This window comes from Myodes glareolus, chromosome 15, assembly GCF_982192425.1.
Source record: "Myodes glareolus chromosome 15, mMyoGla1.1, whole genome shotgun sequence".
NCBI lineage: Eukaryota > Metazoa > Chordata > Mammalia > Rodentia > Cricetidae > Myodes > Myodes glareolus.
This window is the reverse complement of record NC_142040.1, coordinates 53,028,299-53,055,827: the sequence shown is the minus strand read 5'-3', so window position 1 is coordinate 53,055,827 and position 27,529 is coordinate 53,028,299. Positions and strand designations below refer to the sequence as shown.

General features: G+C 44.8%; 1 protein-coding gene and 1 long non-coding RNA gene across 3 annotated transcripts in view; one reads left to right on the top strand and one right to left on the bottom strand.

The window, feature by feature from the left end:
• Positions 1–9,374: 9,374 nt before the first annotated feature.
• On the bottom strand, positions 9,375–12,508 carry LOC148119699 (uncharacterized). Its single transcript, XR_015735011.1, has 3 exons — positions 12,282–12,508; positions 10,111–10,250; positions 9,375–9,710 (listed from the first exon to the last, which is right to left on the bottom strand). It is a non-coding gene; the product is annotated as an uncharacterized LOC148119699 (long non-coding RNA).
• A 193-nt stretch (positions 12,509–12,701) lies between these two features.
• Rai14 (retinoic acid induced 14) overlaps positions 12,702–27,529 on the top strand; it is a 138,007-nt gene continuing 123,179 nt past the window's right edge. For both annotated transcript variants that reach the window (XM_048429517.3, XM_048429507.3), the window contains exon 1: positions 12,702–12,841. The gene's annotated coding sequence lies outside the window, so the exon portion shown is untranslated. The remainder of the gene's footprint in view (positions 12,842–27,529) is intronic.

Sequence of the window (27,529 nt, the reverse complement as noted above, 5' to 3'; positions counted from 1 at the left end):
TGTGCCCAGATTCTAATTCTGCCCTCCAGTGTTTCTGCTGATCCTAATTTAGGGTAGCGTGTTTTCTCGTGCACTTAAAATTTTATGTTGTTTCTGAAAGATTCCTCTTAAGGATCAGAATTCCCAAAGCCTGGCTGAAGGAGTATCCTCACATATGCTAGAGACTGTGGTGTTCTTTGAATAAAATTTACTTTTCTATAAAATATTTTTTCTACCCAAGGCTTCCCAGACCACAGAAGTGTCTGCACTAGATCCTGCCAAGGTCAGGTTTAGGGTTACAAACTGTCAGAAAACTCTCGTATTTGTGTTTTCATTCCTTTCACCAGGACCCAAGAAAATCACATTTCTTTCTTGACTTCATTTTGGCAGAGAATGATTTTTTTTTCCTTAACCCATTTTTGTCTGAGGATGTGTGTGGGTGTTTGATGTCCTGGGTTTTCTCCTTTGCCGAGAATGAAGCTCCGAAGATCCATAGGGGACCACAGGCTGCCTACATTTCAGGACCTGGCGTCACTTTGGGTGCTGTGTTTTCACCTTATGAGTCTCACTTAAGATCTGACGACCAAAAACATTAACAAAGGAAAAGACAGAAGTGTAAACTTGTCAAAAGGGAATATCTCAGCTCAGGGGAAAATCACACGAGTGTGATCACCTGTGAACCATGATTTTTTTTTTTATTTTAGAATTTTATATACTTTTTAAGGAGACTGAGTGAGATATGCCAGAGACAGCAAATGGTTTTTAGGAGAACTCAGTGCGATGATTGAGGGTAAAATGGTCCAAAAGATCACTGGACTGTCTGAGTAGATAACGGCTTGTTAGTGATTCTCTGTGGAGCCAGAAGAAAGGGTACTGGTGGGATGTAGGTCTGTCCAGAAGTGCCAGCAGACCTCAGTGCTTCCTGCGGTACAAGTTTAATTCACAGAAATTGGGGGAAGGAAACAGAGGTCATTGTTTTCTTCCTTGGGGTGGAGACACAGACTTTAAGAAAACAAGAGACTTCAGAGAAATTCTCTTGCAACATCTACTGCCCTCCACATTCCTTTAATTTAAAATAATCCAAATTCCAGGATGTCATATTTGAGGATGATGGTCCTGGAATCCCTCACTTTATAGTAACAGATAAAGTCAATATCCAGTCTTCTTGTTTTCCTATTAACAGAATTCCAAGTTTCTCTGGTGTGTGATATTCCAAAGTAAAAACTCTTTTATTTTCATTCTTCCCTTTTAGTGGTGTGTGTTCATAGGTTGCTGTTCACCCAACAAAAGATAACTGTTACAACTTTACCCCCTTTCTTTTTAAAAGTTAAATATTATTCTTTGAAATTTCATGACACGAACAAGGGATCTTGATTTTATTGACCCCTTGGTCATATTTAATACCACTTCTCACTTCCCATAATATGATCCACCATGTGCCCTTTCCACTTGATGTCCTTCTTTTAAAAATTTATGTGTATGAATGTTTTGCCTGCATGTATATATGTACATCACATGGAGGCCAAAAGTGGGCATTGGGTTCCCTAGAACTGGAGTTAGAAAAGGTTATAAGCTATCCTGAAGGTACCAGAAATTGAACCCAAGTCCTCTGAGAGAGCAGCCAGTGCTCCTAACTGCAAAGCGATCTCTCTTACCCCACGCCCCCGTTTGTCCCCTCAATAACTCACTAAGTCAGTTCAATAGTGCTACCTCTATGAATGTGGGAAACCTAACAACGGACCCATCCCTCAAAGAAAAATGACTGCATCAATTGGCAATAGTGCCTCATCAAGGGGCGGGAACTTTTGATTCTCTCCCCCATGCATGATGGAATCGCTGAGTGACTTGATCTCACACAGGTCTTCTGCAGCTAATCACGTTTGCTGTGAGCTTATCATCATGATGGCCATGCCCTCTTCCCCATCCTCCAGTACTTACATTCTTTCTGCTCTCTCACGCAGTGCGAGGTTGACACAGCTATCCCATCTACAGCTGAGCACACAACAGTCACGTTTTATCAGCATGTTGACCAGTTTTGAGTCTCTGTATTGGTGGCCGCCCCCTGGAAAGGATGCTTCTTGGACCAGGTGGAGAACAGCTCAATATGAGTACAGACATGCATATTTAGGAGAAAGTTTGACATGGAGCAAAACCACAACAGTGGATTTTCCTTCTAGGGCCTATGACCTCCCCAGCCATGGGTCCTTGGGCTTTTGACCAGGTTTGCAGCACTAGGCATGAATTGGGTGGAGCCTTTAAAAAAATATCCTAAAGAGTAGAATGGTGGTAAGAGTGAATATAATTGAAATACAGTATGTACATGCATGAAAACATCACACCAAAGCCCCACATATAATTCGTATATTCTAGTAAAAACATTTGAAAACCGTTCCTAAGAGGGCAGGCTTTGCTGGGTGTCTATTCACCTTCTGCCTGTTTGAAACACTTAATGCTGCAGATAGACAGGACATCTTGTGACGATAAGGGACCATCAAAAGGACCACAAAAACCTCAGCTCTGACGGTCTTGAGTCTCTGATCCAAAGCTGGTAACTTTTTAAAATATGAAGGAAATGAGCACTTGTTAAAATTAAAGCCATTAGCATTGAATCATAAGCAGCTGATTAGAGCTCTAATGAGTTCCCTTCACCTATTATTGTATGTGAGGGGTTTTGAGCACCAGATATAAGGAAGGGAGGTGCAGGAAAGGAAAAAACCCCTGCCAATGTGACTGCTCCATGATACGGTTGAGGTGTGTTGTAGGGCACATGTGGAACTAAGATGGTGCCAAACGAAAGTCACACAGGTGGATCCTGAGTTGTGTGCACCAAGACCCGATTAGACACAGAAACCAGGCAACATGATGTCAGCGCATGAACAGCTCGTGGACAATAGAGTAAATGTAGGGTTCCTGAGTGCTTGATAGGGTGACCTTCAGAGTGATTGGATGGCTCCTTTTCCACCCTCCTGTGTTTTATTTTTCTTTAAAAGATGTTTGCTGCGTAAAAATAAATGAGTTCCTGTTTGACTTAACTCCCCACTGCATTGACTGCCTCCGGGATTGAGGGAGGCTGGGGAACGGGCAAGCAGCACACTTACCTTTCCTCGGACTCAGCTCATCCTCCCAGACAGAGGCATCTGGAAGAGTCTGGAGCAGAGAGAAAGAGAAACAGACTGGACATGGCCAGCACACTAGGCATGACTGGGGCTATCTATGAGAGAGGGATAGAGGATAGAGAGACCATAAGAAGAACAGCAAGAATAGAGATTAGCGAGAATAGCTGAGTTATGAGAAGGGTAAGCAGCTATGGGGGCTTTGAAATACATAATGAGTACTTATGAGCAAGGACTGAAAAAGTCTGAAGTCTAGCGTGGACCTCGCTACGCTGGTAGGTGCTGCGGTGATTGAGTAAGAATGGCCCCATAGGCTCATATATCTGAATGCTTAGCTATCAGGGAGTGGTATAATTAGAAGGATTAGGGGGTGTGGCCTTGTTGGAGGACATATGTCTCTGGGGTGGGCTTACTCTCTCTCTTCCTGTTGCTTGCAGATCTGAATGTAGAACTCTCAGCTACTTCTCCAGCACCATGTCTGCCTGTGTGGTGCCATATTTCCCACCATAATAGATTAAACTTCTGAAACTGCAAGCAAATCCCAACTAAATGCTTTCTTCTATAAACGTTGCCATGGCCATAGTGTCTTTCCACAGAAATAGAACACTGACTAAGACAGGTATTAAAGATATATTCAACTGGCTGCCTTCTTTTGCTGACTTTTTAAACCCTAGAGATATTTAACATTTAGTCATCTAGCCTTCATAGCTTAACAGTCTACAGATACACTGGGCATAGATACAGTAACAGGAGAAAAGAACCTGGCTCATTAGCGTGGAGAAACAGAAGGCAGGAGACGTGCAAGATACAAAGGGTTGCTTGACAGATCCTTGAAACTTATTTATAGAGATAAACCAATGGTTAAGGGCTTGGGCACCCGGGAAAGGTTGTGGAGGAGCTGTACAGAGAGAGAGCTTGCAGTGCAGATGAAGTGTTGAAATGTCCCAGGAAATGGGGGGCTTGTCACCTCTGACTAGACCAGGTGTTGGGGTCCAGATCTCTTCTTTCTGTGAAATGATGGTTCTTAGAAAGGAGGGCGCCAGTGAAGAACCAGTACCTACTGGTTATTACTAGCAGAAATTTCCTTTGTAGATGTTAATTTCTTATATGAAGAGGGTAGCTCCTTGGGATAATTGCTGTGTTTGGAGAGGTCTGTAGATTTTCTGAATTAATAACCAACTGGAAGAATTCCAGAGACATACATTAGGATGAGGTAGTCGACTCTCCCACCGCACAATTATGCTATCACTCCAAGTGGGACGGGGGTTCCTTAAGGACCAGAAATTATCTCATATTTCCTTGTGAGTTTAATGTTGGAGCTTACATTTAGTGGATAAAGTTTCTTTATAAGATCTAGCAAATAGTATCCTAAAAGCTGCAGCCTAATGACAGCCGATTCTCTATACGCCGCTCTCTCCTCTCCCATACCTTTTATGACTCTTTGATGCTTCTCTATTTACTGATAATGGTATTATTTCACTTTTATTCTGTACCAGGCAGAGAACACTTGCTTCCTTTTAGTTAACTGTTTTCTGTCCAAAATGAACAACGAGAAGCCAAGAACAACAAAACAATTTGACATAGCTTTTAAGCATAGACGTCACTTAGTAAGTTTTAAATTTACTGCCTGAGTATATCAGCTTTGTGTGGTTAAGAAATTTTCATTTTCCAACTTTATTTCATGTTTCAAAGCAAAGAAAAAGCAAAGCTCATTTCCACCATGATTCTGGCAGCAGCTCTGAGTTGGGAGAAAATCCTCCTTTGGTCACCTTAGGTCACCTCCCTGCTCTCCCTGGCCTTCCACAGAACTCACCTCACACGTGCTATAGCTTCTCCCAAGCACCCTTCTAGTGTTTAGACAGTTTCTATCTGGAACAAGCAATCAGGAGAGAATACCCAGACTCTGGGTGGGTCAGATTCTGGGCCCGGGACGGGGAACCAGGAAGGGGAGGAATGTCCCTCTAATTTGTATGTGCTCATATGAGCACATCAAGTTGAAAGTAAGTGGAGAGCCCTCTTAAGACACACAGTTTAAATAAAAATGTTTAAAATACTTCCCAGAAGGCCACAAAGCAAATATGAGACCCCCTCAGAGCTCCACCTCCCTCCCTCCCTGTCCGTGCGCCCTGGGTCTCTGGGTAAGAGGTTCCCAGCCTTACTTGGTGCCAGCTTCCTTTGTTTTGCCATTCTTTTCAGAGGGCCTCCAAAATTCTCTTCCTTGTTACACAATTCAAGGGACATACTCCCCCCCCCCCAGATGACCAATAACTACCCAGATATCTTTTGCCTCAGAACCTTCCCTGTCCCCACTTACTGTTTTACTATTGGAGACAATTCATCTTCCTGCCTTTTGTGTTCTTGGGGTTCTAGGAATCTGGGGGAGTCTTGCTTCCCCCTTCCTGCTTTGCTGGTTTCCACTGGCCTTCTTTTCGTCAGCTCTTTTTAGCTCTGTTGCAGGAACCGTTTGCTACAGACCTCTCTGACTCCCCCAATTCCACCCCTCTTTCCTCTTCTGAAATGACAAAGACACCCAGAACATGTTGCCAGCCATCTTCATATTCTGCAACTGAAACCAGAAGTCTAGAATGAGAAATTACAGGAGTCTCATACGAGAGGCCAGGACGAGCTTTAACTTAGAGAATTCCCATCCTGACTGTGACAACCCTCCTCCAGGTGCATGGTTGGAGAGCTGAGGAATTTGCAGGAAGGCAAAGCAAACAGAGAGTGTGTGGAATTGTGTTGAATATTTTCCCAGCGGGGCAGTAAAGTGCCCTAAGCGGGAACAGTCTGCCATGTGTGTTCACCCACAGCAGGAAGGTGAGTTTTAAAACACGAAGTGACCTCTGCATGAGATTACTGGGGATTTTAGAGAGAATGGAGACAGAAAAAAGTGCGAGATCAGAAGCCAAATGGCTACAGGGTGTTTGAAAAACACAACATCAGCAGATAAAACAAAAACAAAAACTTATCAGTAAAAAGAGTATTCAGATGTACTCCCTGGATGAAGAAGGAATCCGAACTAAAACAGCTTCTAAGCAGAACTTGATATATCTCAAACGGAGAGTGTGAAGTTCTCAAAGCTCAGAGAAAGCATCATAACAGAAAACAAGAGTACAAAAGAAATAGCAGCTGGGCTAAGAATCACCCCTTCTGGAGCAAGAACTTGGAACTTTTGCAAGGCTCGATACGGGAACCGCACTCTACCTGTGTTACAGGGCTTGCTCTGTTTGCAGGCTGAGAGTTAGCTCAGTTCAGTACAACTAGGATAGCTAACCCTGCAGAGGGCCCTATGCGGTGATGAAGACAGTGAAAGATGCTGCTGTCACAACTCACATCATGCCATTTTAACCAGCGTCCAAAGATATGGGCGTGAAACACTGTTGTGGGGCAGCATCCTTCAGGCGTAACTGATGGTATCAATGTGTATGTGTGGTGTGGTGTGGTGTACATATGTGAATGTGTGGAAGTAGAGGTAGAGGTAGGGCAAGATATTGGGTGTCCTTGTCTATCTATCACTCCCTGCTCATCGTTTTGGTTGGCTCTCATTGCACTGAAAGGTCTGTTTCTTCTGTCGGTCCTGGGGGTTCACTAACACTTAGGTCTTCCTGCTGCATTGCATTGTGAGCGCTCTTACCCACTGAGACGTCTTTCCAGCTCCCTGTTACTATCTTAATTAGAGCTACACAAGAACTTCTGCAAGATTAAACCTGTTGATGCTCAGAATGAGGGAGTGGGAAATCATTAATCCCTCTCCTCAGAACCCAGTTACTCTCTCCTTTTCTTTTTGGTTCTATTTGTTTGTTTGTTTGTTTGTGTGTTTTAAGACAGGGTTTCTCTGTGTAGTCCTGGCGGACCTGGAACTCTATTTGTAGACCAGGCTGGCCTCAGACTCAGAGATCTTCCTGCCTCTGTTTCCCAAGTGCTGGGATTAAAGGTGTTTAAAATCTTTAATTAAAGGGATTAAAACCACTGCCTGGCTATTCCCTTCCTCTTGTGCCCTCCGCATCCAGTTGCGCCGACTACAAATGGGTCTCAGAAGGTGCTAGCGTACAGAGAGAAGATTAACTGGAGGGGATTCCATCTATGTAACTCTCAGGAGGCTGTCACTTATGCTGAGATGTGACTTTGGGATGCAGATGCTTTGGGGTCACCTATGTCCCATAAACTCATCAGTTCATCAAGCGGGACTTGGATGGTATTGTTACTTTGGTTGACTCTGGTGTCTTACTTGGGACGGGGAAGTGTTTGTTCACATCTCCCCTGGAAACTTAACTCAGTAGACACTCAGTAGTCAGTTTTTTCTGTTTTCATTTCTCCCAAAGGTGACTTTAAAGGGCTTCTGAGATTGTGACCTTCAACAGAGGAAACCAGAAAAGCCATGCACGATGTACATATGAACTCACATGCCAAGGTACCTCGTCTGACTCTGGAGCTCGGTGAGAGCGGTTTCTGGATGTCTGTGAACCCTTCAGAACATCTTCTGTAGCCTGGATGGGGGAACATTTTCTGCCTTTTCTGACAACCACAGTAATAGAACCAACTTGGCAATGGGATACCCATAAAGATTAGTTTTAAATGTTCTGAGAAAGACCATCAAGGTCAAACTGTACATGCCTTTGGTTGCTTGTACCTAGGGTGATGCTGGGTGGGGCTTTATTCTCCCAAAATCAGTCCTCCGCAGGGCTGAAAAAAGGGGAAGAAATTGATTGTCATGTGTTAGTAGAGATGGCCTGAAGGCCAATAGAATAATGGCTAAAAGGACCATTCTAGACTTGGGCAACCAGGCTTAAATTCTTACCTCTATTCTTTCTAGTTCTGTGATTTGTACAAATTTCTGCATCTATGTGAAACCCATTCTCCCCATTTATAAATTATAGGATAACAGAATGCCTGGGTTGGTCTGGATATTAGGAGAAACGATACTTAGGAAATCCATGTTAGGTCTCGTGTAGCCAGGACTGCAGTACAGTTAAGGACAAAGGCTCTGCAGCCAGATCGTCCTAAGCTGAATCATAACCCCTACTACCTGATCAGAACCTGATGACTTTGGGCAAATGGCTTACTCCCTCTGTGTCCCGGGTCCTTCTGATCCATAAAACTGACATAAGGATTAGTTGACCGAACACTTGCATGAGCTTATGATATTGCCAGTTTCGATTTTTGTCCTTTATTCAAACCTGCCCAGAATTTGCAACTCCCCCTGAATATTGAAAAGTGCACAAGATCAGACACTTCACCACACTTAAGCTGTAGCTAATCACTTAGAAAAGGCCTCGCTAGGTCGCTGTAGCTGACCACTTAGAAAAGGTTTGGATACGTAGCACTTGTTAAAGTGTGTTCACTCATAACATCAACCCTTAAAGCAATGTCACCAAAGAGAAATATAATGTAAGTTGAATAATAACCTCTTAGTTTTCTATCAACCATTTGTTTGGGTGTATGGTGCTGGAGACTGAACCCAGGGCCTGTGGCTGCATGAGGCCAGCAGTCCAGCACTTAAACTAAATACTAGACACCACATTTTTTTTTTGGTAAGTAAATAGGTAAAATAATGCTGACATAGAATATACTATCATTTCTATTCATAATCCATATAAAAAGGTTATGGAGACTTTCATTTTTTCCTCCTTACCAGCACGTGTAATTGGGTAGATTTTGCATTTTAGATTCTGTAGTAGATCGGGTACCCAGCAGATCTGTAGCATCTGCCACCCCCAAACTCGACAGGATAGCACTGGGGATCTGCACTCCTGCGTTATCACCAGAGACTTAAGGACTTCTCAGGTCTGTAATGCCAAGGCCAAGATGCTCAGCCCATCTGGGAGCAGGTTACTGAGGCAGGGCTTCCTGTAGCCTCCTCTCCTGAGTAGGGGTACAACCTTGCTAGACACCAAGTAGAATGACCTACCTTTAGAAAGGTGTCTGCCAGCTTTCTGGTTAGTTCAAAAACCACAAACCAATTAATGTTTGAAGCCGATTTACCACGACGGACTTGCTAAATTTCACAATCTAAAGTTACTTTATTAATGCGTTCCGTGTTAATGACTTCTTACTGGGAAACGTAAAAAGAATGTTTTTCTCTATGAATATTTGAGCTTGTGTGTGTAGATTATTTCCTCCCAGTCTTCTGACTGCATTATGTTTTCCCCTTCTTCTCTGAACTGGCTCCAGAGCCCCACATCTCTCTCAGTCTGGCTGCTTTTTACTAGACAGAGTGGGGGTCAGATGCTGACTGTGAGTCAGTGTCCCCTCACAGTAACAGAATACGAGAGATAACCAAACTATTAAAAGATAAGCTTTAATTAATTAATTTGGACATTTGAGATGAGGTCTCGTGTAGCCCGATCTGGCCTTGAATTCATCATGAAGATAAAGATGACTTTGTACTCCTGATTCTCCTGCCAAGAGCTGAGATTACTGGCACGTGCAGTTGCTCTTGGCTGAAAGTCTTATTTCAATTCACAGGTACAGCGACTGCAGGCCACAATGCCTGGTCACGGCGTTCGTGGGCTTGTGGCAAAGTGTGGCATGATGGCCAGCGCTCATGGCACAGTCACCCTGCTTGCTTCATGGCCAGGAAGCAAGGATAAAGATGGAGATCCTCGGGTAGGCAAACACCTGCAAGGGCACATACGTTGAGCCTGAAATGAACGCCTCTCAGAAACCTACTAAAAGTTTCAGCATCTCACAATAACACAGTCCTGGGAGACAAGTCTTGAGCACACAACCAATAATACAGTCTTGGGGGACAAAGACTTGAATACACACACACACACACACACACACACACACACACACGCATGCACATACACACACGGACATTTCAGACCCAAATCGCAGCACTCACCACACACTAAGGAAAGTGGATGGTACTTTGGTTATGGTATGATATCTATTTTCTTAGGCAGGGATGGGTAATTTTTTTCCTAATCTGAGGAGAACCACCATTGATGAGAGATTGAGCAAGGAAGAAGAGATGTGAGATTATTTAGCTTTAAACACAAAAACCGTGCCTTACCAATCACTGCATTTCATTCTTGAAGTCCTACTAGGTGCTAGATGACCACACTCTGGAGTTTACAACGTAGTGGCGCGACAAGAGAATGATTAGAGAATTCTTTACCGTAAAAACAAGAAGGTGGTTTTCTTATAAAAGGCCTGCAAATTAAGAATAGGTTCAGGAACTGGAATTGAGAAGGTTCTGAGAGGCCATGTAATTTGATGCTTCTTCTTTTGTTGATTAGGAAATTAAGATCAGAAGAGGTTAGAACACTTCAAGTTCAAAATTAAGCAAAATAAATGGATCTGAAGCCGTTGGTGGCACACACTTTTAATCCCAGCACTCGGGAGGCAGATGCAGGTGGATCTCTTTGAGTTCAAGGTCACCCTGGTCTACAGAATGAGATCCGGGACAACCAAGGCTACACAGAGATACCCTGTCTGGATAAATCAAAACTAAGAAATGGATGATCACTTGGTCTCCTTACTCTTAGTATTCGTTGCAATATATATTGTGCTACTGTTGCCTGGGAGGGGATGAAGGAATGTAACCTGCTTATCCCATCGGATTTTAACAGACGTTAGATAGCAGACGCTCACTTCATTCTTGCTGCCCATTTACAGTACCAGACATATCCAAATATCCTGAGCTCAGCATTTCTAAAAGTTCTGGGTCAAACAAAAACAGATTAATGAGATGTTACTTAGCCCCAAACTTAACCGCTAATTTCCATGCAGGAGGGAGAATTTTACCTGTTGTCTGAGACAGGTGGAGACTCAAGCTAGAGTATAGTGGCTGCCAATTGTGACTTTGAAAAGAGTGAATCTAGAAACGGTTTTGGCACAGTCTTCCTGCCACACAGTGCCTCACACGCATTGGACCTGCTGCTGAGGGCTGGGTTGCAAAGGAAAGAGAGCAGCACCTGTGACACCTCGGGGAGCCTGGCGGCTTGACAGAGACTCCGTACAGGTGACTGGGAATGATTAGCAGAGGCCAGGACTTGGGCGAAGGAAAGGCTGGCTAGACACTTGTTTAATAGTGTAACTACGACTCGTCACCAGCCCCTAAACAATAGGTGCACACTGACATTTCCAAAGCAGCTCCTTATACTTGGCTGCCATCGTTCCTTTGATGAAACAAAATGCAGAGGTGGAAAAAAAAATCCACGGGTGGCTATGCTCAGTGCTGTAGGTTCAGTCTTCTACAGCACTCAAGCATTCTGGGGTCACGGATTAAACGAAACAAGATAAAAGCTTGGGTTCTAGAAATTCTCAGGATTAAACAAAGTGCTCCCCAGTGTGTTTCTTTTAGTGTGGTCTGAGTTCTCCATCACCTGTAGAGTGGGTGGCCTCTCCACTCCTGCAAATTTTTTTTGATGCATGGCGTGAGGAAGCAGAGACTATTGAGCTAAGGATGAAGCTTTTGTTTCCTAGTTGCAAGTTGGCTTGTGAAGGCTGAGGCAGGTTGTTCTCTTGGGGCAAGGAGCTGTGCGGGGGTGGAGAAAAAACACACGGGATCTGATGTTACCGCGGAGCCAAGATACTGTACACTGTTAGGGTGAATCTCACTTCTCTTGGAGTTGGCTGTTTTTCCTCCCAACTTCAGGGGACTTACAGCAGATCCTAGCAAGAACAACTACCCCACTTAGTTACAAAGCCTTCTCTCTGTGCCAAAGACACAGGAGTGCATGGAGCTTTGGTGAGTCAAACTTTCTACGATCTAGCTGGCTGGCTGGACTAAAATGCTTGGGAAAGGTTGCTTAAATTAAGAGAGTAAGTGGAGAGGTTTGAAATCCTCAAATTAATGGAGGAGTCTTTTAGGTTCTGAGGTCCGGTCTTGGTAGGCTGGGAAAGGGAAGCTTCAGGAAATCTAAGGACTTCCAACTCAGACACCCCGCTGAGGGCGCTCCTGTCCCTGTCTAGCCTGTCAGTCCAGGTTGGAGATCTGTCCCCCAACTCCTGAGCAAAGCACAAAAATTTTGTCTTACCACCTGAGAAGTGGTAAGGAACAGTCGCTCCAACCTACTGGTTCAGCCCAGAAAATGTGAGTACATTCCAGTCTACTTTCTGTTGGATAACTTTGGAAATGGAACCGCTTCGACTCTGGTTCAGAGGGGCTTGGGTCACTGACTCTGACTTCTGCCCCTGACCTTGCTTTTCCCAAGACCACAGAAAACTTTGAGAATTTACCAGGAACGAGTACTTTTTCGGGACCTCATCCCTTCCCCAGCGGCGGGACAGGCATACAGTGGTTCCCACTAACTTCAAGTTAAGGTGTGAGACAGATTCACGCAGAAGGATCCCGTGATCCGCAGAAATCAAAACTGAACGTGGACGTCCTGGACTCGCCCCGGGACCGGGCGTGGGCGGTCCAAGAGCACCTCCCGCAGGTCCGGGGAGCAGTGCCCGGGCCAGGTCACCTGACTCCGGGAATTTGGGGCCGCTCGGGGTGGGAGTGGCTAGCACCTCCCTCCTCTAGCCCACGGGATCCAGGTCGGCGGGGGCCGGCGCCCCGTGGCCACGTGGTGGTGCTGCCGCTGCCCCCGCCCTGCCGGCGGAGCCCGGGAGCTGAGCGCCCACTGACCCCCGCGTCGGGAGGAGGAGAAGAAGGAGGAGGAGGAGGAGGAGGAGGAGGAGGGACCCAGCGCAGGAAGCCGAGCAGGAAGCGAGCCCGGCGGCCGCGCTTTCCTGGAGAAGCGGCGGGCGGGACGGCCAGCGGAGCCGGGAGCTGAGGCAGCCGCTTGGATGGGGTGAGTGGCGGCGCCGAGTGGAGAGGCTGGGATGCGGGGTGTGGGCTTGATCCCCGCTCTTGTGTCTGGGGCTGCGGAAGGCGAGAACGCGGGGCGGGAGTTACGGTCTGGACACACAGCCTTGGCCGCCCACTGTCCGCGGAAGACAGTTTGGTGGTGGGTGGGGGGTGGTTGAAGGAACTGGAGCGATGGTGGGGATCTGGCAGAAACAGAGGACCGACCAAGTTAGGAAAAGGGGACTCGCCTCCTTCGGCGGTCTGGTGCGCGGGTTGTCGGCGGAGGGAGCGCGGGTGGGAATGAATGACCGGACCTGGGAGGACGATGTGGCTGCACCCCTGGGCAGCCCGTCCCACCTGCATGCCCAGCCAAGCGTCCCGCTGCCGAATCCTTGCTCCCAGGCTCGACCCGCCTCTTCTTTGAACTTGAAAAAGCCGGAGAAGGAGGTGCGAGCGGGAGACGCCGGGCGGGCGGCTCTGGAGACCCACAGTCCGCTATTGTTCCTTTCCGGACTCAAGGGAGCCGGTGAGCTGGCTGGAGGACGAAGGCGAGACCACTTCGGGCCTGTCCCGGCCCCCTGCTCCCCACCCTTCTTGTCCTTTCCCCCCACCACAGCTCCTAGGAGGGTGGAGAGGAGGATGCTGAAGTTGGGGCACACTCCAGGCAACTGGGCTTAGGTCGGCATTGCGACCCGTTTGGGAGGGCGGGTATCCTTCTTTCAACTCTCTAATCACTGCCAGTTTGTGTCTTCAATTTAGCTTCTCTAGTTTGCTGCGGTTTTTCTTTTTGGATTTCGCATCTCATTTTTGGGATGACCGGGTGGGGTGGGTGGTTTGAGTCTGGAAAGGCAGCAGATGGGGAATTAAACCAGATGGAACCCAATGACTTGAAGAGGCAGGGGTGACCTCTCAGAGGCCTGAGCTGTATATAAAGCCAGGCTTTCTTTTTCCAGGGAGCCCAACTCAGGGCAACTTTTTACTCCCAGTGACCAAGTGTGCAGATGCGAGGCCACTCACTTGGTACCAGCCGCTTCTCTTCTCTGGGATCACAGGTGATTTGACTAGGGTCCCCGGTAGGAAGAATAGCGCGGAGCTGCCAGGGGCAGCTCATTGCTCATTGTCTGGGGTATCCAAACTCAAGGCTATAAAGGCCGGCCTGGGGAGGAACTAGTTTTGCCCGTTAGTGGGACTTTGATTAGCTTCTTTAGCGCGAGCTTACATCTCTTATGGGTTTGAACATAGTTGGAAAAAAAAAAAAAGGCAGTGAATCCCAGGGAGGTTGGACTTTGATTGCTTTGTCCAACAAGTGCTGGGTCCTTGTTTACACGTATGACAGTAAGCTTTTTTTTTAAAAAAAAAAACTGATGGATTTAATTTTATCCTTTGTCAGTAATAACTTACTAGCAAGGCCTTTTCTCCTTTATGCTTCTATGGCAGCCAGTTTTGTCAGAAGAAATCCAATTCTTGTATACTGTGGACCTGGGAGAGACCTCTGGTGTTGGGGGGCCAGTTTTAGCTTCTTCACTGGTGAGATATGTTTCTCATGGGCGCCACAGTATGCTTGCAGAGGTCTGAGGACAACTTTCAAGTCAGTTCTCTCCTACTGTGCGGGTTTGGGGAACAGAACTCAGGTCTTGAGGCTTGGCAGAAGGTGCCTCTATCTGCTGGGAGAACCAGCCCCTTTGTTTCTTTTTAATGTTACTGGCTATCAGACTCGGGGCCTGTAGTGTGCTCAGATGGGCTCTATCACCATGTGAACTCCCGCCTCCACTGCCACTCAACTCTTAGAGGTCAGAAACTGAGATCTGGTGTTAAGACAAGTGGGCCTCGGATATAACAGGGTGAAATGCCGTCTCTCCTCACTTCCTGTGTTAGCTTGCTTGTCTTCCAAAATGTAAATAAATATGAACTATTTCAAAGAGAAGCATAAATTGTGCACGGTAAGGCATTAGTCTTTCCACTTTGTGGGTATGATAACAAATGATAGCAGATAGTTTATCTGCCGTTTCCTCTCTGCTTCTGACCTCGGGTGAGCAGGAATGACTGAGTACATATAGAGTTCCCAAGCATGATCAGTCCTTCTGTGTGTAATTAAAAATCATGAGCATTTATGTGTACAGTTTTACGTTAATGGCATAACTCTATATACCTACAGTGTGCGTCCTTATGATTTTTTTTTTTTTGCTTTGAGATCCATGTATGTCCTTATTCACATCTGCTATTACAGGAATTCTAATATGTGAATAATACAGTGTATATATATATATATATATATATATATATATATATATATAATCTGTAGCATATTGTAATGTAGCAGTTCACATCCTGAGATAAGCTCCTTACCCGCAGATTGTCTGTTCAGCTAGTTGCTGGGATAGTGAGCTCTTGGAAGGCTGCTTTCATGATGTCATTCATTCCTTAGGGAGCATTTAGGTTCTGTCTCAGCCATCTGTTAGACGAAAAAGTGAACACGGGTCACTGTTAAACTCTAAATATTTCTGTCAAGGTTAGTTGATTGGATTGTTTTGTTTGAGTTTCTTTTTCTTCTTTCTATTATTAATAAGAATAGTTCTCTATCACATTGCTGAGTTTGGTCTAGTTGTGCTAAAGACTTGTTGGTCCTCTGATCTGCGATTGCTCACTCAGGTTCCCTTCCTCGTTTCTTCCCTTTTCGCCCTGTGGGTCTAAGTACTCGTGAGCAGAGGCGGATCTCCACTGTATGAGTAGCTGTATTATTGACATGACTTGTCCCAACTCCCCAAAGGAGAGTTAGGCAGTCAACACATTGGCCTCCTTGTTGTTCCTTCAGATTTTGAGGCACATTCTGGCCCCTGAGTTCTTGTCTTTGATGTTCCTCCTCCCTGGAGCTCCTCTCCCTTACATGGGCTGTGGCCTTTTCCCCTGAGGTCCTTCCGCAGACACTCCCACCTAGTATATCCTGCAACCTCTCCCCTACTTTGCTTCCCTGTGTGTCCCCTGTCAATTTCTACCTTGCCATATATGTAAATTTATGTTAGTGCTGTCTTCCTGTAGTAGGGTACGGACCTATGAGGGCCAGAGCTTTGCATCTTTTAAATTTGCTGTCCCCTGAGTACCATGAGCAGTGTTGACACATAGTAGTTACTCATACTGGATAAATTTAAATGAATATAAGATGCTTTTTATTGAATCAGGATGTAACTGCAGTCCTGGCTGGCCTGGAACTTGTTATGTGGGCTAGATTGGTCCCTAGCTTTCTCCTACCTCTGCTCAAGGTATAGAATTACAGACACAGGCCACCAAGCCCACCTATCAATATTATGCTTTTGTTTAGCTTTCCTACTTGGTATTTTTCACCTCCGCTTTCTTCTACACGTGTTGGACATCCTGGGGGGTGTTAGATGTTCTCTGTCGTACCCCAGTCAGTATCACATACAGGTTCTGATGGGATCAAACAAACAAACAAAACAATAGAAAAACAATCTTACAAAGAATCCACTCTGTAACTTAGCCCACAGAATACCCAAGTCTTTGGGTATTTGTTACCCAGGTTTTTTACCTGAACCTAAAGTCAAGAGAAAACAAGGAACATGATGCTTGGCCACACGCTCATCTTGCTTTTTCTCGACAACTCTTGTCTTCCCAGTGGACTGGTGTGAAAGGGGCTGACCTTTCCCTTACAAGCATCTCTCTGAACACGTCTTCACAGTCTCCAGTGACACCGGGCATAAGGAACTTCTGAGAATAGAAAAGTATTTCCCTGACTTGCTGCAGAGGGGGTGTTCATAATCTCTCAAACGCCTTCATCCAGGAAGATTGTGGGATGGGGTCCTTTTTATGGTGGGGAAATGACCTTTCTCTGACAGTCAAAGAGTAGCCAGCATGCAGCATGGACCTAAAAATACTCAGGATTTGAACAGTCGTGTCAGAAGGCCTTTAACGCATGGTACAGACAACATTGCTGGGAGCCAACTGAACTTTCTCTTCCATGGATGACGAGTATAGGAGTCGACAGAACAAAGCTAGATGTGTCAAAGGCCTTTGTGTATTTTGAAAGTGGGGTAGGAAAAGGAGTCTAATTTTTTACGTATATAGGTAAGTGGTACTGACAAGCATCCTGACTGGAATGTTGAATTACAACCATTTTGTCCTCTAGGTAAAGTGACGGTGAACCGATCAGTATGGTAGGTTTGAGATGGGCTTGGTTGACCACAAGCAGTGGATCATTAGTGAGGCACTAAATGAAGAGATTTTGTCTCCTGGCTTAGATTTGCAAACAATTCAGCAAGAGTTTGAGAAGGATTGCTTGCTACATCTTCCATTTTCTAGCTCCAGCCTTCTGTAGTAGGGAAGCAAAAAACTGACTTGCTATGGATGACCACTGAATTTAGCCAACATTCTAAAACGCGGCTCTGCCGACTTAATAACGCATTTACAAACAAAGCCTTCGCTGAAGTAAGTGTGCCTTTTATCTCTATGTTCAGGGAATCTAATAGACAGCTACCACAAGGTATATGATTAGTATTTATTGAACAACATGTACGGACATGCCATTAAGTCCCTAACAGTAGCCATGAGACATGAAGCCATCTAGGTTGGAGATGAGTTTAAGTGATAGTCACAAAACAGTGTAGACTGCAGCAAAATGCATGCTGGAGTGCAGAAGATGTGCAGGAAATCCCCCCAGCCACCCCATTTCTTGAAGTTTGCGCTTTGTGTCTCCACTGCTCCGCCAGCTGTGTTGTGGGGATTCAGGTCATCTTACCAGCCTTTCCCTGTGATCTATCTGCTCTACTCCTTTCCGGAGTAAATGGACTTCACTGAATATTCCTACCTTGTTTTGTCATGTAATCCCATGTTCTTTGTTCACCCTGGGCATGTTTATCATGATTAGCTCACCCTGTTATTAAGCATGCAGTCTGAATATTGATTTCATGTGTGTGGGTGTTTTGTCTGCATGTATGTCTGTACACCACGTGCATGCAGTGCCTCTAGAGGCCAGAAGAGGGTGTTTGCGTCCCCCTTGCATTGTAGTTACAGGCAGTTTGGACCCCCATCCCACCCCAGTGGGTGCTGGGAACCCAGCTCAGGTCTTCTGGAAGAGCAGCAAGTTTACCTAACCACTGGGCCACCTTTCTAGCCTAATTACTCTTTTCTTAAATGTGCGTTTGTGAATACCCACGTTTGTAATAAAGTGGCATATGTACTACATAAGTTTTCTTTACTGTCAAAAACCCAATTAAAGAACGCTCAAGTACCAGTGTCGCTATTTTATTATAAATAAGAGCAAAATAAACCCTCCCCCAGCCTCAAATTTGCAATTCTCCTTCCTCTGCCATCAGAGTGCTGAGATTAGGCAACCAGACCCAGCTCTACTTTTTTTAAAAATAATTTTTAGATGAATTCAGCTTGTTTAGCCAAGAATTTTTTATTTTCAAGCTTTTATTCCCTCTCCTGTCCCGCCTTAAACTTCCACTGCATCTTTCCAGTTGTTGGTTCTGGCTGAAGAGCTGGCATCTTAGCCAGGAAAGGAAGCTCTGGCAGAGCTTGCTGGAAGGGTGGAAAGCACCAAGAAAAGCTCCCTTTACACTTGGGCAGCAAGGAGCTCTTTTCCTCCAAAAGAATCCATGCCTCAGACCAACGAAGGCCTTGCTGTAGTAATCCAGGAGCACCCTGGCACTGTCGGCGGGCACTTCTGCACATCAAATGCAGCGTTTGGACCGATTTTCCATGGAGGAAATTGGCTTCTTTTCAGTGACGCTGTCTGCTCAGAAATATTTTTGAAATCAGTTTTAAGAGGTTTGTGAACCTTGGTGCTCTAAAGCAATTTCTGAGCCTCTTTGAATTACTCAGACTTTTTGAGAATTCCAAATTCATGGAATGTACCTGGAAATCCTTGTTGCAGTTATGCCCCTTAGCAAGGGAATCTGTTTTCTGTCATGCGCCTCCACCCCTCAGGAAGGGTTGCCAACCTGCCGTGTATGCCGAGAAGAACTAATTGTGGTCTTTACAACCACACTTGGAAAACTAGCCACTGGTTGCTACACTAGCCAGTTCACACAGTTGGCCACTTTTTAGAGCTAGTTCTATTGGATCCAGTATGATGATGCTGTTTAGAACAAGTAAGATGTGGCTGTGGGGGGGCTGGTGAGATGGCTCGGTGGGTAGAGGTACTCGCTGCCAGGCCTGACCATCTGGTGTAAGTCATCCTCTGACCCATGCATAGCGTGCAGGCACCTCCTTTTCCCACTCCCAGCCCCCCAAAGTTTTATAAACTTATTACAGAGAAGCAGAACAGTTGTTCTGTGCTATAGCTGTTTTCTTAAGGTCTGAAGGATTTGAAAAATTGAGCTTTAAGTCCTTATCCAAGGCTAACATTCCTTGGTCTGGAATGGGGCCTGTGCTGTCTTTTGTTCATTAAATGGCAGCAGGTCCCCATTTCTCTCTGAGGTGACATTGGGGACAACCTGAACCTTATCTCACAACACTTAGCCCATTGCAGGAACATCCCAACTTGCCTCCCTCCTCCTTCTCTCTCTGGTCCAGTTAGCCCCGGCTTCCTCACGAGCAGGGACTGTCTTAGCAACCCCTGTGGAATATAGGGCCACGTTTCCTCACTGGTAGGCTGGCTCTCAGAGGGCTGCTCTTGCAGAGGAAAACCCCCCTCCCGAGAAACTTCCACACACAGGGAGAAGCATGCCCATGGTGACATCAAACCAGCGCATTCAAAACTTGCACCAACACAGAGGCTAGCCTACATGTGATATCTGTAGCCACATAGGTGAGTTCACCTGAGCACTTTCTCCGTGGCAGGCACCTTGCTGTTGGCCTCACAGTGAATAAGGTCAAGGCTGGTTTTATTCTGATCTTGGGGTGTGGTCAGCTTTCTCATAAGGGGCAAAGATTGAAGGGAGAGTCAAAGGTTTCAAGGTTCTGGAATAACAAGCCCTGCCCTCCTGGACTCAGAATTTCAGGGTTCAGCATGTCCATAGTCTGATCCAGTCTATGGTGGATTGTTGGTGGTTGGACCGAGGTAGTGGTGAAAACTCATTTTGTAGAGGATACTGAGACCCAGGAAAATAAAAATATGTGTTTGGGCGGTATGTGGCAGAACGAGACATGACCTTAGATCTAACCTCACACAACACTGGCCTCCTAAACAGTGTGTGTGCGCGCATGTGTGTCCACCCTAGACACAAATTATGACTTGGGAGTCCTATATACCACTAATTATTATTGTGACAAACGCAGACTTGTTTAAACCTGGACAAGTCAATTTAAAGAATACATGAAAATGAGGAGTCTCAGGTGACACAAATTATTGAATGTGAAGGACGTAAACGGTGTGGAACCCAAGCCCTTACAACCCACTGGCTGAGGGGGGAAGCACATAAATCTCTCATGCATTCTCGGGGATTTAGCAGGTTCTGTTTGGAGTCTTAATTTGACAGGAATGTTCAAGTGAATCTGAATCAGGGAGAATATGAACATCTCCTCCCATTGTTGACCTACTGATGATTGAAGAGCTCTCAAAAATGAGGGTGTGCTGATGTGCTGCTGGGAGAGGCCGCCAAATCACGGGGGCCCCTTGCAACCGGCAGCTAGGCAGGCACAGGGGAACTAAGGACTGAGCTCGGCAGATGGGCCAGGCTTTCGGGAAGGACTCAGCGACCCTCAGGATCCCTGTGGGAAGGTTGTAGCACTGGACTAGGTGCTGACTAGTGTCTCCTTTCTCTCAGTGGACAATCTGCAGGCTCCCACAGGCATGCTGGGAGGAAGTTGTTTCATGGCTCTCAGAACCTTTTTGGACATTTGTTTATAGATGTAACCAGATCCTTAGATTTTTTTTCCTTTGAGGGGCTAGTAGGATTTTTCTCTTGAAATTCACCTTTTTATGCCTCATGAACTTTTTGTTGTTAAATTGAAAAAAAAAAAAACCTATTCAGTCTAGGATAGGAACAGTAAGTAACTAATGTCCATTATCAACTTTTCTACAGTGCAGGATTTTCTTAGAGTTTCTCTCTCTTTTAAACTCATTTCAACACCACCTTCTGTGCATGTGTAGTCAGCGATCTTGATGGACTGTCATCCTTTAGATGGCATGCAACAGCGTTCAGTGTTCGTGTGAAGTTTTACCTTCTCTTTTGCTCTTTTCCTTGTCTCTCAAAGCCAGCACTAGGCACAGTTGGAGGATTCCCTCCGAATGACACGGAGCTGAAGCCCGTGCTTGGCCAGACTGTCGATGGCAGGGACTGTTCCTGCCTTGTTTGGCGGGAAGCCTGCTTTCTTCCCCTCCCTCATGCCTCCCCTGATTACTTTGAGTGCATATTCCCTAGAACAAAGGGTGCTTGATTCCCCTGACAGTCAAAGTGAGTGTTAATATCTACCCTGGCAAAAGAAACAGAAGATGTGGCCCTTATAATGTCACTGTCCGCTTTGTGCAAAGGTAGAGGCTTTGGGCACTTCTATATGTGGCTCCAGGGCTGGTGTCACCAGAGGTCCCCTGCCATGCCCTTGTCTTGTTGGGCAGCTTTTCTAGAATTACCTTTAAAAAAAAAATAATATCAGTGCTGTTCATTGTCCTGAAGAATGACAGTATCTTTACAGCACTGAAATTATACATATGTTGGAGAGAATTGTACAAGACAGTATAGTTTCCCAAGGCACAGAAATGTCCTAACAAATGAAGTTCCTTAAGTATCAGACATTTCAGTTTTCTGAGTTGGGCCCTTCCACCCTAGTTTGTTCTTGTCTGCTGAACTGAGTTATGAAACACGGCCTTCTCCTATATTTTCTCTGATAGTCAGTTGGTATTCTCAGCAAAGCTAAGTGGAGAAGGATTTTATTTGCAGTCTTAATAAAATTATTGGCTAAGCTTTTAATTCACTTTCGAGAGAAAGGGATGCGTGAGGGAGGGAGTGGCCAGAGGGAGGGCCCTTTACAAATTGGTCCATGCAGGCTGCTAAGGGGGAACTCCTTCCTGCCAGCAGTCATTCTGGGATTGTTTCAACTTTCAAGGCAGTTCGGTTTTTTGTTTGTTTGTACTAAGAAGGTAGATTTGACCAAGCTTTATTTTTGTACCGTCTAATATGAAATCCAGAGTCACGTTGGGCGCAAAAATTGAACTGAACTGTGTTGTTGTTGTTGTTGTTGTTGTTGTTGTTGTTGTAATGTAGCCACTTTGTCCAGATAAAAGTTTCTATCCTATAGTTTTTAAATCTGGTAGCTGAACATGATAATGCCATTTAATTCAGAAGTGGTTGTGTTAAATAACGTGGTCCTCACTTGTAACACAATTCAAAGAGGGAGAAAAATATTACAAAGCAGTCCTTTAAATCCCAGCTCCCCAAACTGTGGCGTCCAATCCCACAGCAGCCGGATGTGAGGTCTGTGGAAAATGTAGCAACAGTGAAGAGTTTCTGAATGCACGGTGACCAGAAATTTGTTAAAAGCAAACACAAAGTGAGTGAGGTGGCTTGGGCAACACTCACCCACAATGCACTGCAAGAGTTCACGGTGGCCTTGGTTCTGAACACTGCACGATTTTGCACTGTGCATGCTGTTCCGCCAACCAGCCCCATCGATCGGCGCCGGAAACGACTCGGCCTAGACTCAAGGCTATTACATGTTAAGAATTGCAGTTTTAGACTGCACACACACACACACACACACACACACACACACACACACACACACACACACTTTTCTGCTCTCACAGAAACATGCTGGCTAAATTCCGAAAACTTAATCATTCTTCAGCACCTATCAAATCCATGTATCTTTGCATTATCTCGGATTAGAATGTTTGGTCTTAAAAATGAATTAGTTGCTGTTTTAGTTTCATTTAAAGAAAATTGCTAAATGACTTTTGGCTTGGGATTAGGACAGTTTCCAACACTTACCAAGTGACTCTAAACATGTTTCTCCCATTTTATGCTCTGTATTTATGCAAGGTGATGTTCTCAACACCTAGTAACTATAAAATTGAAATATCAGCCAACTCTACAAACCACTGAAGATGCTCTTGAGTCCTGCAGTGTGTCAAATGTTCAGCCAAGGTTTAATTCTTCATGTAAAAATGAATAAGCACACCCATTTCATTACTAAGCAATTTTTCATTGACGATGGTGAAGTTATATAAATATGAAAGAATTAAAAAAATTTTCTGCTAATTTGCCAGTATATACCCTTTTTATATACCTATTTTGTTACCACAATCACGAAAGTTTTCCTTGTGAAAAGGGGTTGTAATGTAAAAAGTCGAAGCCCTGATTTAGGTAAATGACACTTATTTCGGCTGATTTAGGTAAATGACACTTATTATGGCACGTTATGGCTCTCTGCCAACCTCCTAAAGAACTGTGACTATGCTGACAAAATTAATTATTGTTGCCAATAATAATCTATAGCAATAAAGAAAGGTTGTCCCATACGCTGATGTGGCACAGGACAGGTTATAGATCCATATTTCTGTTTTCTTTTTACTTGTCTATTTCTATTACATCGTCATATATTTGAACAGCATAAAGGTGGCTGATCTTTCAGTTGCCTTAAGAAGTTCCTGAGAGGACTTGCCTTGCATCAACCACCATGTAAACATAGCAGTAAAATCCTGTTTAAATTAAACATGACCGTGCTCCGGATGGAGTGGATGCAAGGTTACATTCCGTATCAAATACTTTGAAAAAAACTCCACCTGTCCAACTCTTAACAGAGAAAAAAAAAGAGACGTAGGTTTTGAATAGTACAGTATTGGAGGTAATGGTTGAGCATGCAAAGATGGGATGTCTGTGAGTCCTAAGTAGAATAAAATTGTTAGTCAGTTATTCATTCTATCTATGTCTGAGGAAGCCATTAAAACTACAACTTGTCATTTTATCACTAACTTGCAATATTTAGAAAATTAATAAAATTAAGGTACTGAGGTAATGCTAAAGCTGACAGCATATACATTTTTGTTTGCTCTTTATCCTGCCTCAGTAATAATAAAGTGAAATGCTTTTATATGCAGTTCATGGGGAAAAAAGTAATTTGTCACCTGCAGAGACTCCTGTCACAAATACAGGCTACATGGGCAATTTTAGATTTTCAGTAGCCACAGCAGGAATGACATAAAATGAATAATACTTTCAAATACCATCCTTTCTAATACATAATTAGTATAACATTCATTAGTAATAGCAGGAGGCAAACGTTTTTTTTCCCATAAAACCTGTGTGTTTCCACTTATAGTATATCTTGGTTTACACCAGCTACATCTCAGACCTTCGGTGCAGGTTGTGGCTAGTGGCCATGGTATTGGGCTGCGTTGGTGAAGTAAGATTCCTTCATCTTGATGTGGTAACTCGCACCTCCTGCCACCCCCACCCAGCACACTGTCAGTAGAGCCACTGTCATCTAGAGCCACTGGGGATGTGACTCAGTGGTAGAGCATTACTTAGAATGCATGAAGTCCTGGTTTCATGCCTGGGGCCCAGAGGGCAGAAAGACAAAGAATGTACAGTGATTTTGCTAAGTTCATGTCCGACTAAGCTTCCCTGCTTATCTTGAATTTTTCACCCCAGCTTTGAGCATTTCTATTCAGAAGTTATATGGTATAATGGGTATAATGGACAAGTAGGCTCTGACCGTGCAGATCTGTGCAAGTGCACAAGTCCGCATGGACTTTTTCTCTTCTCCTCCTCCTCCTCCTCCTCCTCCTCCTCCTCCTCCTCCTCCTCCTCCTCCTTCTTCTCCTTCTCCTCCTCCTCCTCCTCCTCCTCCTCCTCCTCCTCCCCCCCTCTTCCCTCCTCCTCCTCCCCTCCCTCTCCCTCTCCTTTCCTCCTCTCCTCCCCCCTCCTCCCTCTCCCTCCTCCCTCCTTCCCCTTCCCCCCTCCTTCTCCTCCTCCTCTTCCCTTCTTCTCCCTCCTCCTCCTCCTCCTCCTCCTCCTCCTCCTCCTCCTCCTCCTCCTCTTCTTCTTCTTCTTCTTCTTCTTCTCAGTAATGCTTATTTTGTAAGCAGGTTTTTTTTTTTGTGATTCTTCATTTCTAGACGAGCCATGCGTGTCCTTGGTAATCCAGTATGTAAAATATGAGTGTGGCATCAGTGATTTCTTCTTCCCATTTCTGTCTATCCCCTTAAATCGCATCAAACCCTTGTAGCGTCAGCTACAATGTATGTAGGTTTGTGGCAGTGTAATCAATTGGGAGGACATAAATCTTAGTTCCATTATGGTAGTGTTCTGTGCCCTTCATGTTAAAAACTGTTTGCCTTTAATGGTGGAGCACATAAACCTGCTAGCTAGGGGCACTGCTGTTATTCAGTTGGCCTGGCATGAGAGCTGTTTGAACTTGGTGTTCTATGACCAGGTGCGATAACTGGGGTAGCAGAAATCATTTGGGGATTCTTCATCCATTCCCTTTCTCCTGCTCCCAGTTTTTGTCATGCACAGAAATAATTTATAATATGTGTGTGCCCCTTAGTCTGCCAAGTACTTAAGATGCCCCATGACTGGGTAAAGAGATTTCACAGGCCAGCTGGAGCCACTGTGATCACTGTAGGTGACATTGCCAACATTGCTACTCCTGAAAGTGAGTCAGAGAACTGATGAAATATGCAGTTAGCCAACTTTTGGCAGCAAAATCCTTTTAAAGACTAAAATCAAGGGGCTAAATATGACCGTGAGTAGAGCTGTCTTCTCACGCACGGTGGAGAGAGTTTCCACAACCAAACCCTTTGCATATGGAACTCTGTTTTTTTACTTTCTGCATATGATACTCTTAGAAGCAGCTTTCCTGAGGAGTTGTTTATATTCTGTCACGATAGAGCCCAACTTTAGTACACAAGCCAGGGACGTAATAGATTGACGAAGATGTACAAGCTGCCTGCCGTTTGCAGTCACTCCGTTACCAACCAGCCCCGGATGACCACTACTCCACTTTTGTCTATTACATCGTCTTTCTCAGACGTGTCATAGACGTATAATCATGAGCTATGTGGTCATAAGTGTCTGCCTTCACGTCATGCTTCTGAGCCTCCCCCATGCTGGACCCCAGCAAGCAGCTGTGCTCACCCCTGTACCCACACACCACCAGACTGCACCACAGGAGGCAGCTGTGCTCAGCACCATACTGTCCGTCCCGTACTACACGTGAAGATATCAATATAATTTACTTTTCAGTCATTCTCACTAGGTTGGTCTTGAACTCCCGATCCTCCTACTTCATCCTCTTTGGTGCTAGGAGTCCAGGTATGTCCCATCCTATCATACCCAGCAGACCTACATCCTTTTTAACTTGATATACAAGATGAAGAAAATTTAAGGAATGGCGCATCGGTGCCTGTGCCTTCAGACACCTGGACAGTGAGGGGTGGTTCTAGATCTGTGCAGACAGTTACTCCCCTAAGAGGGGAACATGGCGATGTGCTTCGGAGGTGATATTGAAGTGAGCATCAAAAGATAAACAGTCCATTGAGAGAGAGCATTCGAGAGACCTTAAAATGAGCCTTTCTCTAAGGGTTACTCACAGCACGTTCCTTAGTCCTAGAAAGATGATGATTATTATTATTATTTGCATTGCAGAGATAGCTTGCTTTGTTAAGTCTGTGTCTTTGAAATTGGGTGGATTTCGGGCAGGAGGTACCCTCGGGACTTCTGGGTTAGGCTCATCTGGAGCAGGAGTAGCTACTCTGCCAGAGCCCCGGGCAGTTTCACATCAGTGCCTACGGTTCTGGCTGAGTCATGGGCTGAGATCAACCCCAGTGCATGTTGGGATTTATGTCCAAAAAGAAAGATCTATTCGGCTCTTAAGGAAAGTGTCATCTCCTGGATAGATGCGAGTTGTGAATATAAGATTAATGTTCCCCAGAGAGTTTTTGTGCACGGTTGTTTTGATGTAACATCACAATGACATTTATGATGCTAAAAGAATGTGCTCATTTATTTTCTGTGGGGAAAAAATGTGAGCTATTACAGTATCTTAGGAAGATCTCATTGCCAAAATGAAATGCTTTTTGAAAATTCCTTAAAGCATTTAAAAATTTTGACTGATATACTTTATTGACTGCTGTGTGATGTTCAGTGGGATGTGTCAGTGGAAATGGCCAAGTCATAGTTACTGGCCTATTCATGAACTCAAGCATTTTTTAACTTATTTATCATATAGATAATATTTTTAAAACCTGTACTTTAGTTTATTCATAAATGAGATAGCACATATGAAAGCACCCAGCCTATATAATTAGTGCTCAGGCACATTTGCTCACTTATATATTCATATGAGTCTATCTGATTTGGTGAATAAATAAGATTTATGAAATATCATCATAAAACTTCGTGTTGTGCCCAACTGCCTGCAAGTAGTTAGTACATTGCTTGTTCTCACTTTTCTCATTATTACAGATTTAAAAAGGTTCCAGGCTCCATTTCAGTGGCTGAATACTTTGCATTCAGAACTCGGAATGTTCCATTCCTTTTTTCCTTTCTTTTTTGTACAATCTACCACTAATCACACGCCTGACCCAGAATGGCCATTTTCAGAAAATTAAAAAGAGATAAAATGTTGAAGTTTTTTTTTTTCCCCCCGTTTGCCTCCATACTTCTCTCACTTCCTGCATCTTCTGCCATGATTGACAGTCTCTGTTAAGAGTCTTGCTTTGATGGTGGGCGGTGGTTTAATCCCAGCACTCAGAAGGCAGGGGTAGGCGGATCTCTTTGAATTCAAGGCCAGC